We start from the raw sequence: 16,856 nt of genomic DNA on the forward strand, positions 1-16,856 counted from the left end.
GTTGGTTTCAGGTTCGGAGAAGCCCTGGCAGAAGGTGCCCAGTGGCCCTCACCCAGTGTTCCCTCTAAGCTGAGTTAGTGTGAGCTAGCTCACAGATTTTTAGCCGCCAGCTCACATATTTTTGTCTTAGCTCAGAAAGGATGACCCCAGAGCACACTCATTTATTTAATAGCTCACCACTTTAATTCCAGGAGCTCACAAGACTCTGCCGCTTACAGGGAACATTGCCCCCATCTGCTCACCACCAGTCCTTCCCCACACCTTTCCCGTTGGCGGCAGAGGAGCCCTTTGTTTGGAGGACCTCCCCCTGCTTCTGGGTTATTAGAAAGCAAGGGAGGGGGTGAATGTCTGCTGGGCATGGGGTTGCCAGCCTCCAGACGGGGCCTGCAGTCACAGGTCTCCCACTTTTACAACTGGTCTCCAGCTGGAACAGAACAGCTCCCCTGGAGAACACGGCTGCTTGGAAGGATGGACTCTCGGATATCGCACCATGCTGAGGCCTCTCCCCTTCCCAACCCTCCCCCAGCTCCACCCCCAAAGGCTCCAGGTATTTTCCAACACAGACCTGGCAACCCTAGCCTGGGCACTCCATTATACCCTATGAAGACTGGCCCCCATAGAGTATAACGGAGAAACAATCTGTGGGTATCTGGGGCTCGGGAGGGGGCTGTTTTTTGAGGCAGAGGCACCCAATTTTCAGCATAGGATCTGGTGCCTCTCCTCAACCCCCCCCCTCCCCAAGTTTTAAAAATATTGGACCAGGGGGTCCAATATTGGACTAGGGGGTCCAATTCTATGAGCCCCAAAAGAAGGTGCCCCCTATCCTCCATTATTTCCAAGGAAAGGCATTTAAAAGGTGTGCGGTTCCTTTAAGTGTGATGTCCAGAACTCCCTTTGGAGTTCAGTCATGGTTGTCATCACCCCCTTGCTCCTGGCTCCACCCCCAAAGTCTCCAGATATTTCCTGAGTCAGACCTGGCACCCCTAAGTCCCCATGCCTTTCTGCAGTGATGCTGAGCCCCTGGGAGCATGGGTGGCTGAGCACTCCAACCAAATTGATGGGGAAAGGCATACAAACAGCCAGGTGACAGGGGAGGTGGGTCAGGTGAGCAGCGGTGAGCCACACCCCTCCCTCTGGGCCCTGCAACACTTCAGAGTATGGGAGGCCTGCCCTCTCTGTAACCTTCCTGTCCCCGGCAGATCACTGTAATTGGCCCTCGTTTTGATGGATACCTTTTGACAACTTCATGAGTGTGATCCAAGTGGGCAGCTGTGTCGGTCTGAAGCAGCCGAACGAAGCAGGAGTCAAGTGGCAGCTTTAAGACCAACCCATTTTTATTTCGAACGTAAGCTTTCTTGTGCTCTTAAGCACGCTTCATCAGACGAGGAATCCAGCACAAAACTGCTGGATTCCTCGTCTGATGAAGCGTGCTTAAGAGCACACGAAAGCTTACGTTCGAAATAAAAATGGGTTGGTCTTAAAAGGGCCACTTGACTCCTGCCTTGCTCCTTAGTGTGAGTTGCTAGAGGTATTGTTAGGCATCATCCTTTGTCTCTTTCCGGCGTCCAGAAGGTCCTGTCTCTGAGCAGAGGCTAGGGAATTCAACGTTTCTTGTCTTTATTGCGCATCCACATAATTGCTTCCGCATGAACATGCAATCCATTCACAGTGCAGAACCTGCCGTTCACCACACTGGTAAACACCAATGTTGCCAATTCTGGGTTAGGAAATTCCTGAAGGTATTGAGGGTGGAGACTGGGGTGAGCTGGGTTCGGAGTGAGGAGAGGCCTCAGTAGAGTCCTATGCCATGGAGTCCACCCTCCAAAGCAGCCATTTTCTCCGGGGGAGCTGATCTCTGAAGTTTCAAGATGAGCTGTAATTCCAGGGGATCCTCAGGACCCACCTGGAGGCTGGCGTTCTTAGAAGGCCCATTCTGACATGTTGATAAGAAACTGGTTTGTGAGCAAGGTTCAGTGCTGGATTAAACCCTGTGGAGGTCCCTAGACAGTCAAAATCTTGGGGGCTTCCTTGCAAATTATCTCAGGGTGCTAGGGTTGCCAAGTCCAATTCAAGAAATATCTGGGGACTTTGGGGGTGGAGCCAGGAGACATTGGGGCGGAGCCAGGAGCAAGGGTGTGACAAGCATAATTGAACTCCAAGGGAGTTCTGGCCATCACATTTAAAGGGACCGCATGCCTTCTTAAATGCCTTCCTTCCATAGGAAATAATGAAGGATAGGGGCACCTTCTTTTGGGGCTCATAGAATTGGACCCCCTGGCCCAATCGTTTTGAAATTTGGGGGGTATTTTGGGAAGAGGTGCTAGATGCTATACTGAAAATGCGGTGCCTCTATCTCAAAAAACAGCCCCCCCAGAGCCCCTGATACTGCCAGGTCAATTTCCCATTATACCCTATGCTATGAGAATCGATCTCCACATAGGGAATAATGAAGTGCCCAACAGACATTTCCCTCCCCCCCCACCCCGTTTCTGGCGACTCTGAAGCAAGGGATTGGCGTCTCTACTCACGAGTTGCTGACAACTTCTTCAAAGTAACACAGACACCCCATCCCAAGAGGAAGCCTTTCAATCGGAGACTGAAGCCTCCAGAGGTGGAAAGTCACATGGTGACTGTGGGGGCAGGGCTTCCTCCCGCCGGCCACCTGACTGGGGGCGGGAAGGAGCCTGGGAAAGCGGGAGAACCCCCGCTGGGACCTGGGGATTGGCAAGTCTACAGAGTGCCTGCCCCGCCACCCACAGCCCCTGCTGCAGCCTGCAGGCACCTTCTTTTAAGCCCCTTTGACTAAACTGCAGGGGAAAGACAGAGAGAGGCAAACTTGGCAACAACGCCAGCAGCAGCTGCACCAGGCAAGTTGGGCAAAGAGAGGCTCAGTTGCTGGCTGCTCGTGCAAGCTGGGAGAGCTGCAAGCAGGGGGGGGAAACAGCAGGAAAAGCCAGTCCGGGGCCCCCAAAGGCATGGGGTCCTATAGGCCAGTGCCTCCTTGGCCTAATTTTTAATCTGGCTCTGGCAAGGTTGCCAAATCCAGTCCAGAAAATTCCTGGAGATTTGGGGGTAGTGACTGTGGAGAGTTTGGAGTAGGATTTCACCCAAAAATCTATGTTATACCACAGAGTCCTGCCTCCAAAGCATCCATTTTCTCCAGGAGAAATGACCTCTAGTCTGGATATCACTTGTAATTCTGGGAGATCTCTGGGCCCCACCTGGAGGCTGGCAACCCTTAAAATGGTTGGAGAGAAAATGCTCTGCATCTCCAATGGAATTTTAGGGGGTTGTCTGCGACTTCCCCCCTTTAGAGAAACCTAACTGACTGAGTCAGGGCTTTTTTTATGTAGCAGGAACTCCTTTGCATGTTAGACCACACCCCCATGATGTAGCCAATCCTCCTGGAGCTTACAGTAGGCCCTGTACGAAGCTGGAAGCTCTTGGAGGACTGGCTACATCAGGGGTGTGCGGCCTAATAGACAAAGGAATTCCTGCTACAAAGAAAGCCCTGGAGCTCTCTGCAAGAGAAGCGCTTGATAAAAGGTGTGAACCCAAAAGGTAAACCTTTCCAATCACTGTCTTTTTAAGCCCTGCTGGAGCAGCACATGACGCTCTTGCTCACAAATGGTCATTGTGGAATCCTGGGGGCATGAACAGGTACAAATTGCTGACATTTCACCCTCAGCTCCATTTGAAGGACTATTTACCCAACCTGGATATACAAGGATTATGAAATGCATTGTAGGGCCTGTTTGGTGAGCCTGGCCCCTGCACAGTCCAGTGCAGATGTCAAAACCGATGACTCCTCCAGAGTCAAAGGAAGACACGAGGGGAGGGGAATGCACGAGCTGTTCTCGCACGCATCAAGTGGGATCCCAGGCCAGCAGGAAGCTGCTGAAATGAACTGGAATGGCAGGGAGCGCCAGGCCCACATGCTTCTGTGATGCCTCTGTTAGGGATGCCAGCCTCCAGGTGGGTCCTGGGGATCTCCTGGAATTGCAGCTCATCTCCAGACTACAGAGATCAGTTCCCTTGGAGGAGGAGGAGGAGGAAGAGGAGGAGGAGGAGGAGGAGGAGGAGGAGAAGAAGAAGAAGAAGAAGAAGAAGAAGAAGAAGAAGAAGAAGAAGAAGAAGAAGAAGAAGAAGAAGAAGAAGAAGAAGAAGATATTTGATTTATATCCCACCCTCGGATGAACCACAATCACTGTTATCCTTAGTTAGTAATAACCATTTCATCAAGTTTAATAAGCATTATTATTTGCATTTGCTCTGAGGTCAGCAACATGCCTGCAACATCAACAAACAGTGGGGAGGAGAGAATGCTGCGCAGACATCATAAGACATGTTGCTGGAACCATGATTAGGTAGGTAGAACTTCAATTAAAACAATGAAAGAAAACCAGGAGGTAGTGGTCAATCGGGTGAGGGTTCAAAATTGCCCTCTTTTCCAAAGGGCAATACATTTGCACTCTGCATTTATTCTCTCTTTTTAACTATTTCATATACTTATTTTAAAATACTTCTGAGAAGCGAATACAAACAAGGTGCAAAGCTATCCGTCCTTCCCTGCTGTTTGTTCCCAGCCTGTGACAATTCAGAGGTATAACACCTCTGAATATGGAGGCTCCATTCAGCTGCCATGACTAGCTTTTGCCCTTCATGAATTTGTCTCACTCTTTCCAAACCCCTCTAAGCTAGAAGGCATTGTGACCTCTTTTGCAACATTAGGGAAAGAAAAAGTTTGGTTCTTGTGTCATAATGCTAGTAAAAGGCAAATGACAATATACTCAATGACAATGAGAGCCAATTTGGTGTAGTCATTAAGTAGGCAGACTCTTATCTGAGAGAACGGGGGTTTGATTCCCCACTCCTCCACATGCACCTGCTGATGTGACCTTGAGTCAGTCACATGTTCTCACAGAGCTGTTCCTCTCAACAGCAGTTTCTGTCAGAGTTCTCTCAGCCCCACCTACCTCACAGGCATTGTTCTGAGTTAGCGTGAGCTAGCTCACAGATTTTTGTCTTAGGAAAGATGTGTATGCTGTAGCTCACAACTTGTATGCCAGTAGCTCACAAAGTAGAATTTTTGCTCATAAGACTGCAGCTTAGAGGGAACATTGCTCACAGGGTGTCTGCTGTGGGGAGGGGGAGGGAGACTGTAAAGCTGCTCTGGGACTCCTTCAGGTAGTGAAAGGTGGGATATAAATCCAATTTCTTCTTCTTTGTCTCATGTGCTGATGTTTTTATATGGGAATGTAATCTTATACAGTTTGCCAGTTTGGTGTAGTGGTTAAGTGTGCGGACTCTTATCTGGGAGAACCGGGTTTGATTCCCTACTCCTCCACTTGCACCTGCTGAGATGGCCTTGGGTCAGCCATAGCTCTGGCAGAGGTTGTCCTTGAAAGGGCAGCTGCTGTGAGAGCCCTCTCCAGCCCCACCCACCTCACAGGGTGTCTGTTGTGGGGGAGGAAGGTAAAGGAGATTGTGAGCCGCTCTGAGACTCTTCGGAGTGGAGGGCGGGATATAAATCCAATATCTTCATCTTCTACAATCTGTGTGATACATGCAGTTTTGCCATTCAGTTACACAAAACGTGAAATAGAAGGCAAACCTGTTTAGGTACAGATGTAATCTTTTAGGTTGCACAGAATTCTTCAGGTGGCATCTCCATCACTATCTAGAGAGCTCTGTTTAGCTCCGATGTTTTGCATGTATAGAACTTAAGCTCTGCTGAACAAAGGTTCTCTACTTATTATGTACCCTCTGTAATGTCCCATCTTAAAACATGGTTGCTATCTGATATTTACTCCCAAATATAAAAACGCTCAGGTTTTGCTGCTGCTTCTTGATCAACTGGGATCAGAATTACCAACTGGCCACTAAGAAAACAGCAGTGGCTGCTCGTAAGTCTTTTAACTGCATGCTAGCTCCACAAAAACTAGGCAGTGAAGCTTCTCCTTGCACACAGAGGAGCATTCATGTGCCAATGTTATAAGGTTGCCAACTTCCAAATAGGGGCCAGCGATCCCGTGGAATTACATCCAGTGTTCCCTCTAAGCTGAGTTAGTGTGAGCTAGCTCACAGTTTTTTAGCCTCTGGCTCACACATTTTGGTCTTAGCTCAGGAGAAATGGCCCCGGAGCAAGCGAATATGTGCAGTAGCTCACAACTTCAATGCCAGGAGCTCACAAAGCAGAATTTTTGCTCACAAGACGCCACTGCTTAGAGGGAGTATTGATTACAACTGATTTCCAGACGACATTGCTTTTTTTAATTTATCACTTATTTATCTAACACATTTATTTCTTCTCCTGTAGACAACGGCTGCTTTGGAAGGTGGACTGCTTGGCATTATACCCTGCGGAGTTCCTTGCCCTCCTTAAACCTCACCCTCCCAGTTTCTAGCCTAAAATTTTGGGGTATTTCTGAACTTGGAGTTGGCAACCCTACAGACCCAGCTGCAGGAACAAAGGCTAGCTGGGAAAGGTGGCAGCCCTCTCAGTGGCCGGCAGAAACGCTGACAGAGTGTGTTTCCACTGCCCAGCTGCAACACCTGACCCTCCATTGCATAACGTATGGTGTAGAAAACGAAGCAAAGCACTTTTTAATTAATTCTACATTTCCCCCAAACAAATAAACAACCCCAAGCACATTAGCGACCACATACTGAGGGCAGGGAGTTTTTAAAAAAACACACCCAAACATTTTTTTTCTAGAAATGGCTTGGTTTCCCTGGTGCTATATAAGCAATCCCACACTCCACTCCGTTTCTCTCCCCCCCCCCCAACCTTTTCTGCTGTGTTGCATATTGAGGAGTTGTGACATCCAGTGGTCAAACACAATGCCCTTTTAGTTCTGTAGAGAGTTCTTCATAAATGCCCACAATAAAATTGTCCTCCGGGAGCACTTTTCACCTTTCAAAACGCTGGACAGACATTTTGTGGCTGACCGTGGCCTGCGCAGGAGAGTGAAATAACGTTTGGAATGGAGAGGAGGTTCAACGGTGGCCACAGTGGAAACGGAGGAAGAAGTCATCCATAATAGCAGGGCCTTTTGTGTGTGGGAAAAGCCCAGCAGGAATTCATTTGCATATTAGGCCACACCCCCTGACATCACCATGGTTTCACACAGGGCCTTTTTATAGGAAAAGCCCAGCAGAAACTCATTTGCATATTAGGCCACACCCCCTGATGCCAAGCCAGCCGGAACAGCGTTCTTGTGCGTTCCTGCTCAAAAAAAGCCCTGCATAATAGGAAGCAAAGACAGTGTTACAATACTGTATGGAGATGAAGAGCAGGGATGCAGCTCTGGATGGGGATTTTGGGGGTGGAGTCTGGGGAGGGCGGGGTTTGGGGAGGGGAGGGACCTCAGTGGGGTACAACGCCATAGAGTCCACCTTCTAAAGCAGCCATTTTCTCCAGGGGAACTGATTTCTGTGATCCGGAGATGCATTGATATAGTGAGGTAGCCGGGCCCCACCTAAAGGTTATTGCCTTAATTAAGGGTTCAAATCTCACTCCTGCTTTTTTTGAAGGGGAGGAACTCTCTGTCTCAATTGATTTAAAACATTTGTTAGTTGTCTTTCGTCCTTACAGAACTGAAAGCACTTACAAAGATCGATAAAACATAGAATGAAATACATTTAAAAAAAACATAAAATGAGAGCTTAGATTTTCAATGCAGGACTGCTAATACCTTAACCAAATGCAATCCTAAATAAGTCTTCAACTGCTTCCTCGAGTTGAAAAGTGAGGACATTGTGCCATAATCGTGGGGCTGCCACTGAAAAGGCCCTGTTTTGTGTACCCAGCGAGCAATCTCCTTTGATGCGTGGGGCAGTCAGGAGGGGCTTTCTCTCCCTGTGATCATAATTCCCAGGCAAGAACACCTGGGAAAAGACAGTCCTAGTCCAGGGCTGTAGTCAGGATTTCAGGTTTGGTGGAGCCCACAGCAGGATTTGTTCCTGGCTCCTGGCCCGCTCTCCCCTGACTCCACCTCAGAGGCGGAGCGGAGCGGGCGATGCTGCGCCACCGCCGCCGCCCCCTCCCCACCCCATCCCAGCTGCTCCTCCGAGATGGGCCTAGCCTGAGCCCATCTCGGAGGAGCAGCCACGGTGAAGCGGAGAAGAGGTGGCAGCCGCGCAGCGGCGTCGCCCGCTCCAAGATGGGGCGGTTTGCCACGCTCCTTGGCACCGTTTCCCCCCTCCCCCGCTTCCGTTTTTTTGGGGAGCGGGGGAAGAGGCTGGAAATCCTGGGGTCCCCCGCCAGGGCGGGAGGGTTGGGAAGCCTATTCAGAGTGGTGGTGAGCAAAGGGGACAGATTGGGGGTCCTCCAATGGAGGGGCCATATAGTTGGAGGGGGGGATTGAAAGGATGGGCCTGGGCCCCCTGTAGCTACAGGCCTGCCCTAGTCTCAAGCCATGCTTGGCTTTCTTTCAGCTTCAGGACAACTAGACCTGGCAGATTGTCTTTTAAAGAGCTATTATAGCTGTTCATAGCCGCTTGCCTGTGCAGAAAGGCTAAAGAATCTGGGACTTTTTCAGTTTAGGAAAAAAAAAACGCTGGCTAAAGGGGAATGTGATAGAGGTTTGTAACGTCCTGCATGGGATGGAGAAAGCGGACAGCTTTTTCAGCTTCTCCCAGAATACTAGAATGTGGAGGTACAGGACAGACAGAAGGAAATACTTTAAAAAGTTAAAAGTAGGGGACTCATTTTATCAAACTCGGAAGGATGGAAGGCTGAGTCAACCTTGAGCCGGCTACCTGAACCCAGCTTCTGCCGAGATTGAACTCAGGTCGTGAGCCGAGAGCTTGGACTGCAGTGCTGCAGCTTACCACAAGGCGCCACAAAATTGCTGTCAGCGGATGTAGCGATGGCCACAAGCACAGATGGCTTTTCAAAAGGGGATAAACAGACTTATCAGCGGCTACCAGGGATGACTGGTAAAGGGAACCTCATTATTCAAAGGCAGTTAACCTCTGAATCCCAGCGCTGGGAGGCAACATCCAGGGAGGGCCTTGTCCTCTGTGCCCTGTGAGTTGGTCCTCCAGGGCAATTGGCTGACCACTGTGCAAAACAGGATGCTGGCCTAGGTTGACCACCAGTCTGACCCAGAAGCGCTCGTCTTAGGTTACCTGATTGATTTGTGATGATGCTAATGTCAGATACGAAAAGAGAGGAAGCCATGGAGAACTGGGCCGGTCTGTTTTGGATTCTGTCCTCTGTGCACGATCTCTGTGAAGGTTCTGTCTGCTACTGCCTGGAAAACCTCTTGTGACATCACAAGAGATACGGAGGCGCCGCAGTTAAACCTTCCCAGCATCCCCATCCGGCACAAGCCCCTTCAGTGTTATTATCCTGACTTTGTTCTCTTTGATTTTTCTACCCTCTTTTGCTGTTGCAGCCATGCTTCTCAACTCCATAGTGGGTGCACCGTGCCCAAAAGCCTCTTGCTGTCATTGGGCCAAACGAAATGTGATGCTAGAGTTCCTGTCTTGTTATTTAGCTTTAAAAATAAGTCTGAAGAAGAAGATGATGATGATGATTTTGATGATGATGATAATGATACTGGATTTATATCCCACCCCATACTCTGAATCTCAGAGTCTCAAGAGCGGTCATAATATCCTTTATCTTCCTGCCCCGCAACAGACACCCTGTGAGGTAAGTGGGACTGAGAGAGCTCTCCCAGAAGCTGCCCTTTCAAGGACAGAGTCTCAGAGCAGCCTACAATCTCCTTTCCCTTCCTCCCCCCACAACAGACACCCTGTGAGGTAGGTGGGGCTGAGAGAGCTCTCCCAGAAGCTGCCCTTTCAAGGACAGAGTCTCAGAGCAGCCTACAATCTCCTTTCCCTTCCTCCCCCCACAACAGACACCCTGTGAGGTAGGTGGGGCTGAGAGAGCTCTCCCAGAAGCTGCCCTTTCAAGGACAGAGTCTCAGAGCAGCCTACAATCTCCTTTCCCTTCCTCCCCCCACAACAGACACCCTGTGAGGTAGGTGGGGCTGAGAGAGCTCTCCCAGAAGCTGCCCTTTCAAGGACAGAGTCTCAGAGCAGCCTACAATCTCCTTTCCCTTCCTCCCCCCACAACAGACACCCTGTGAGGTAGGTGGGGCTGAGAGAGCTCTCCCAGAAGCTGCCCTTTCAAGGACAGAGTCTCAGAGCAGCCTACAATCTCCTTTCCCTTCCTCCCCCCACAACAGACACCCTGTGAGGTAGGTGGGGCTGAGAGAGCTCTCCCAGAAGCTGCCCTTTCAAGGACAGAGTCTCAGAGCAGCCTACAATCTCCTTTCCCTTCCTCCCCCCACAACAGACACCCTGTGAGGTAGGTGGGACTGAGAGAGCTCTCCCAGAAGCTGCCCTTTCAAGGACAGAGTCTCAGAGCAGCCTACAATCTCCTTTCCCTTCCTCCCCCCACAACAGACACCCTGTGAGGTAGGTGGGGCTGAGAGAGCTCTCACAGAAGCTGCCCTTTCAAAGACAACTCCTGCAATAGCTATGGCTGACCCAAGGCCATTCCGGCAGCTGCAAGTGGAGGAGTGAGGAATCAAACCCGGTTCTCCCAGATAAGAGTCTGCGCACTTAACCACTACACCAAACTGGCCCACTATGGGACTGAGGCTGTGGTGGGGCAGAGAAGGGAAGTAATTCTCCTCCCTGCACCATTTCACCAGTTGAAACTACCCCTCCTTTCAGCTGCTTCAAGGAAAAAATGTTCCCATCCAAATGGCCCAGGCTAGACTGAACTTTTTAGATCTCCGAAGCTCAGCAAGGTCAGCCCTCCTAAAATTGGATGAGAAACCACCAAGGAAGTCCAGGATTGCTGCAATGGCAGGATCAAGGCAGGCAACAGCAAACCACCTCTGAATGTCTCCTGCCTTGAAGGCCCTGCCATGAGTGAGCTGTGGCCTGACAGCACTCTCCAGCACCACCAGAGAACACAAATATTTGACATCTGTATTTTGCCTTCAGTTTTTTGTTTACGGGACTTAAAGTATCCCATTTTTAAAAAATAGGAATGTGGCGTTAAAAGTAGTTTTAATCCTCAGGGTGAGTCTTATTCCAAGAGAGCCAGTTTGGTGTAGTGGTGAAGTGTGTGGACTCTTGCACCTGCTAGCATGGCCTTGGGGCAGCCAGAGCTCTGGCAGAGGTTGTCCTTGGAAGGGCAGCTGCTGTGAAAGCCCTCTCCAGCCCCACTCACCTCACAGGGTGTCTGTTGTGGGGGAGGAAGGTCAAGGAGATTGTGAGCCGCTCTGAGACTCTTCGGAGTGGAGGGCGGGATATAAATCCAATATCTTCATCTACCTCACAGGATGTCTGTTATGGGGGAGGAAGGAAAAGGAGATTGTGAGCCGCTGTGAGACTCCTCAGAGTGGAGGGCGGGATATAAATCCAATATCTTCATCTACCTCACAGGGTGTCTGTTGTGGGGGAGGAAGGTAAAGGAGATTGTGAGCCGCTCTGAGACTCTTCGGAGTGGAGGGCGGGATATAAATCCAATATCTTCATCTACCTCACAGGGTGTCTGTTGTGGGGGAGGAAGGTAAAGGAGATTGTGAGCCGCTCTGAGACTCTTCGGAGTGGAGGTGGGATATAAATCCAATATCTTCATCTACCTCACAGGGTGTCTGTTATGGGGGAGGAAGGTAAAGGAGATTGTGAGCCCCTCTGAGACTCTTCGGAGTGGAGGGCAGGGTATAAATCCAATTCCTTCTTCTTCTATGGCTCTTTCTTGAATTCCATCCTCAATACTCATCTCTCCAATGAAACTTTTGTTTAAATCATGGCCCCTAATTCTAATCCTAAATCTGTGCAAATTGATTTGCTTACATTTCTAAAATGTTGCCTGCCCCTTCGCTTGGCCTTTCCCGTTGCCAACTTTATCATTTATTAATAGCAATGATCACTTCGCTTCTGAAATATTATTTCTCTCTTATTGACGGAGATGGCTTTTCCCCCACACTCTCAGCCAAATAGGATTCTTCTGCGGTGGTAATTAAGTGAAACAATAAAAATATTATAATAATATCAAATGCTTAAAACTCAGCATTCAGTCCTAAATAGAAATGGATCAGTTGTTCAAACAGCAGCAGCACTTGGGGAAGCCGAACCAGACAATTTCAAAGGCAACTGAAAGTTCTCTAGCGTATCAGCAGCAACAATATCAAATAATTACCAGGAGTGCAGAAATGATGTTAAAAGCCAGGAAGAAAAAAAGAATCAACACTGTAAAAAAGAATGCGGAACACAAAAACAAACAAAAGTCTTCAGATGGTGCTGAAAATTAATCCAGTTTGGTACTAGCAGCATAACTGCAGCAGAGGTTATGTCACAACAAAGACACCATGGTAGAAGACTGCAGATTTATACCCCGCCCTTCTCTCTGAATCAGAGACTCAAAGTGGCTTACAATCTCCTATATCTTCTCCCCCCACAACAGACACCCTGTGAGGTGGGGTGGGGCTGAGAGGGCTCTCGCAGCAGTTGCCCTTTCAAGGACAACTCCTGCGATAGCTATGGCTAACCCAAGCTATTTCAGCAGCTGTAAGTGGAGGAGTGGGGAATCAAACCTGGTTCTCCCAGAGAAGAGTCCGCACATTTAACCACTACACCAAACTGAAGGCCCAGTCTCTACTGTCCAGCGATGTTGCTTCAAACAGTGGGGGTCATAGAGCTCCCAAAGGTAAGAACATAAGCTGCACCAGATCACTGGTCCATCTAGTCCAGCATCCTGTCTCACACAGTGGCCAACCATTTCCTCTGAAAGGCCAACAACAGGGCAGAGAGGCCAAGGCCTTCATAAGATCATCAGAAGAGCCCTGCTGGATCAGACCAGTGGTCCATCTAGGCCAGCATCTGTCTCACACAGTGGTCAACAAGTTCCTCTGAAGGGCCAACAACAGGGCAGAGAAGCCAAGGCCTTCATAAGATCATCAGAAGAGCCCTGCTGGATCAGACCAGTGTCCATCTAGGCCAACATCCTGTTTCACACAGTGGCCAACCAGTTCCAATGGAGGGCCAACAACGGCATGGAGGCCAAGTGTTTCTCCAGAGGTTGCCTCCTGTCTCTGGGATTCAGAGGCTGGATGTGGAAGTTTCCCCCAGTCGCTATGGCTAATGGCCATGGACAGATCGCTCCAATATGAATCTGTCTAATCCCCTTTTAAAGCTAGCTGTGCCTGTGGCCATCACTACATCCTCTGGGAGCAAATCCCATGTTTTAATTACTCTTTCTGTAAAGAAGTATGCCTTACCTGAGTGAATGGGCAGGTTCCCATGGAAGGCAGTGGCCTTTTATGGTCTATATATTGATTTAAAAGTGAATTGTGAATTGTGCCTAGAGCAGACTTGGCATCCTTTTAACCCTGACAAACACGCCTTCCTTCTAATTAATGCCAATCTGTAATTCTGCAGCTGAACTGTGCACTAATTGAAACTTCCAGCATGTCTTTGGATACCCTCACATTCCAATGGGATGGTGGTCAGAACTCAGAAGATAATTTGGGGCCTGCACTTTGATGTGTATGGCATCTGTGTATGGCACTGCATTCTCCCGAGTCAGACCCGCTGGCCCTTCTAGCCTAGACTTGTCTGCTCTGATGAGGAGGGGCTCTCTGGGATCTTTCCCATCATTGGCAACCTGAAATCTTTTAAAGCTAGAGATGCTGTGATTTGAACCTGGGACTCTGCGTGCAAAACACATGCTGTGCCACTAACAATGTGAAGGGGTGACGACAAATTTATGGTGACTCCATGAAGACTGGGGTTCATTCTCCAGATGGAATTGTTTTTCAGTATCTCTGGAATAAAGCGCATACCAGAGCAGGTGATAAATGGATACCTCAATGCAGGGCAGAACAACAGACGCAGAGTCCAACTCATCAAAAACTCAACATTGAATTAGGGAGAATATACGGCACATAGTAGATTCAAGCGGGAAGCTGCGTCGGTCTGAAGCAGAAGAACAAAGTTTGATTCCAGTGGCATCTTTAAGACCAACAAAGCTTTCTTCAAGGCATAAGTTTCATGAGCATCTGATGAAGTTGAATTAAACTTTGTTGGTCTTATACTGGACTCAGACTTTGTTCTAGAGCTTGGGGCGGCCAAACTTGCTGAACGTAAGAGCCATATGGAATAAATGTTAGATATCTGAGAGCTACACGACATGAACGTCAGATGTTTGAAAGCCACAAGTTTGGGGGAAGGGAGGAAGGAAAATACACTGGGAAGGGAGGAGGGGGAGAGGTAGAAAGAAAGCAACTTTAACTTTAAATGCATTCTCCAAGCTGCTGGAAGGCTTGGCTTGGAGAAGAGATTGAAAGAGAGAAATGCCTTCTCCAAGCCAGCTGACAGGGTGGTGGGGGCTTTGAGAGCCACAAAATATGTGTGAAAGAGCCACACGTGGCTCCCAAGCCACAGTTTGGCCATCCCTGTTATAGAGCATGTAGTTTTTTAAATTGAACCCTGCTTTTAACACTTGAGAATTTTCAGCCGGTATCTTTGGACTTTTGCTGGGAGAAAATAATATACGTAGGTTGCTTACAGAGGTGCCTTTAAGACCAACAAAGTTTCACCTTGAATAAAACATTGTGGGTCTTAAAGGCGCCACTGGATTCAAACTTTGTTCTGCTACTTCAGACCAACACAGGCAACCTACCTGGATCTACAGGTTGCTTACCTTGAGGTTACTGCACAATATATTATTTATTAGTTTGAATGGTTTCTTCTGGGAAACAGTAACTGGGCTAACCATTCCTTTGTAAGGATAATGGCTCAGTACAATTCCTTTCTAAAGCGAATGGCTCAGTCCCTTGGTCAAAGGCTTCCACAATGGGCGCTAATTGCAAGGGGATAATTCCCTGAGGGCTCTGTTTAATGCCTGCCAGTGCAATCCTACACAGAGTTACATCCTTCTAAGTCCATTGGAGGCAATGGGTTTAGAACAGTTGCTTCGGATTGCACTGCAAGAACATGATCCCCCTCATCTGTGTGAGAGGAGGAAGTACCATAGGTTTGATTGTGAATGAAGAAACAGCAGGTTGGTATTTGGGGGAGGAACAGGAATAACAGAAGCTCCCTGGGGGGGGGGGGGGGGCGGGTTACAGGATCTCTCCCTCTGGGGAATCTGTCTCTTGCCACAAAGGAATGCTATCTTTGCATAGTTGCAAATCGAACACACATTACCAGAGCTCCTCCTCTAAAGGAAACCAATCCGTGTTTGACTGCCCCTGGAACTTCTCCCTCCCCCCAAATAAGTAATACTTTATTAAAGTTCAAGTAGTCGTACAAAGTTTAGGAACTGCATAATAACACATCGCATTGACACAACAATGTGATGAGGATTACATCAAATGGAGCATATATACTATTACTTTTTAAAACGACAACAAAAAGAAAAAAAGATCATCCCATATTCTTTAGTCATATTCACAAATTATTAGATGTTGGCTGAGAGAAATTCAGTAAGTAGGAGTACTTAACTACAGGTAAACCATGAAAGGGAGACAGGAAATTACATTTAGAAAGGGGGGAGGAGAGGAGAGGGGAGAGAAAAGAGGCCATGAATTTGTGATTAATGTAATTATTCTTGTACTGAAAGAGAAGATGGATTGGCTGTAAATTTAAATGTCCATGTCAAATATGGCAACCAGATATCAGCAAACCAAGAGGTGTAGTCTGGATTTTGGCACTTTTTTTTTTGTTTCAGTAATTTTTTAAAAAACAAAATATTCCCACCGTTTATTTAGCCATGTTTTTAGGGAAGGCGGTTTCCGTGATCTCCATTTACCGGCTATTGCTAGTTTTGCAGCAGTAAGCATTAGAGAGATCAGCACCTGTCTAGATTTTGGAATATGAACATCTTCCCACCCCCTGGAACTTCTAACCCCCCAGGGCAATGGGGGGCACATCAGTTTGCCTTTTGTTTTACAGTCACCAATACCCATGCTGCCTGGTGACATGAAATTAAAATTATAGATTTATTATCCAAATTTAAGAAATGATTTATTTCTTTTGTTAGATTTATATCCTGCCCTCCCCACCAAGGCAGGCTCAGGGCGAGATATAATCTGTAAGAGCAGCCAGCATTACCAGCAAATCCTTCATTTAGTTTAGTTTCGTTTATTCAATTTACATCCCTCCCCGCCGAAGCAAGCTCGGGGCGGCTCACAATGCACAATAAAGTCACAATAAAACAATAAAATTAAACGTTAAATTAAAACAAAACAATTTAAACAATTTTGTGCTGATTTCCATTTACCGTAGTTACAGATGGCATTCAGTGTTCTTAGACATCCATTTAGATCTAATATCTCGGTGGTTTCAGCTAAAAACTAAAACGGCCCCAAGGTATTCACAAGACAGATTATTTAGTTATCTCTTTGTTCTTACCTATACTGCTAACAGCTTGTCCTCTTTTCTCTTATACTGATCTCTGTACTCTGGAGATGAACTGCCATTCTGAGGGATTCCCAGATCTCACCTGGAGGCTGGCAACCCTGTCCCCCAGGAGTGTTAAAACCACTGACAAATGGAGGTCTTTTATTCATACCCAAAAACCTGCTGCTTGTAGCAGACCTGTAGCCTCAGCATGGAAAGCGTTTCACTCTTATTTATTTATTTGTTTGTTTATTCCTTACGTTTTCTATCCCGCCCTCTTGGCAAGTGGACTCAGGGCAGCTAACAGCCAATTGAAACACAATTCAAAATTACGATTTAAAACAATAACAATGAACAATTAAAATACATTTAATGGTGCTTCTCAAAGCTCAGTATAGGCGGGATCGTAATTTTCTGTCTCCCGACAGTGATCTTGTGGTGGATATGATGCCTCGTAAATGATGTCGCTCAGCAGTGCA

The sequence above is a fragment of the Heteronotia binoei genome, chromosome 18, assembly GCF_032191835.1.
Source record: "Heteronotia binoei isolate CCM8104 ecotype False Entrance Well chromosome 18, APGP_CSIRO_Hbin_v1, whole genome shotgun sequence".
Classification (NCBI taxonomy): domain Eukaryota; kingdom Metazoa; phylum Chordata; class Lepidosauria; order Squamata; family Gekkonidae; genus Heteronotia; species Heteronotia binoei.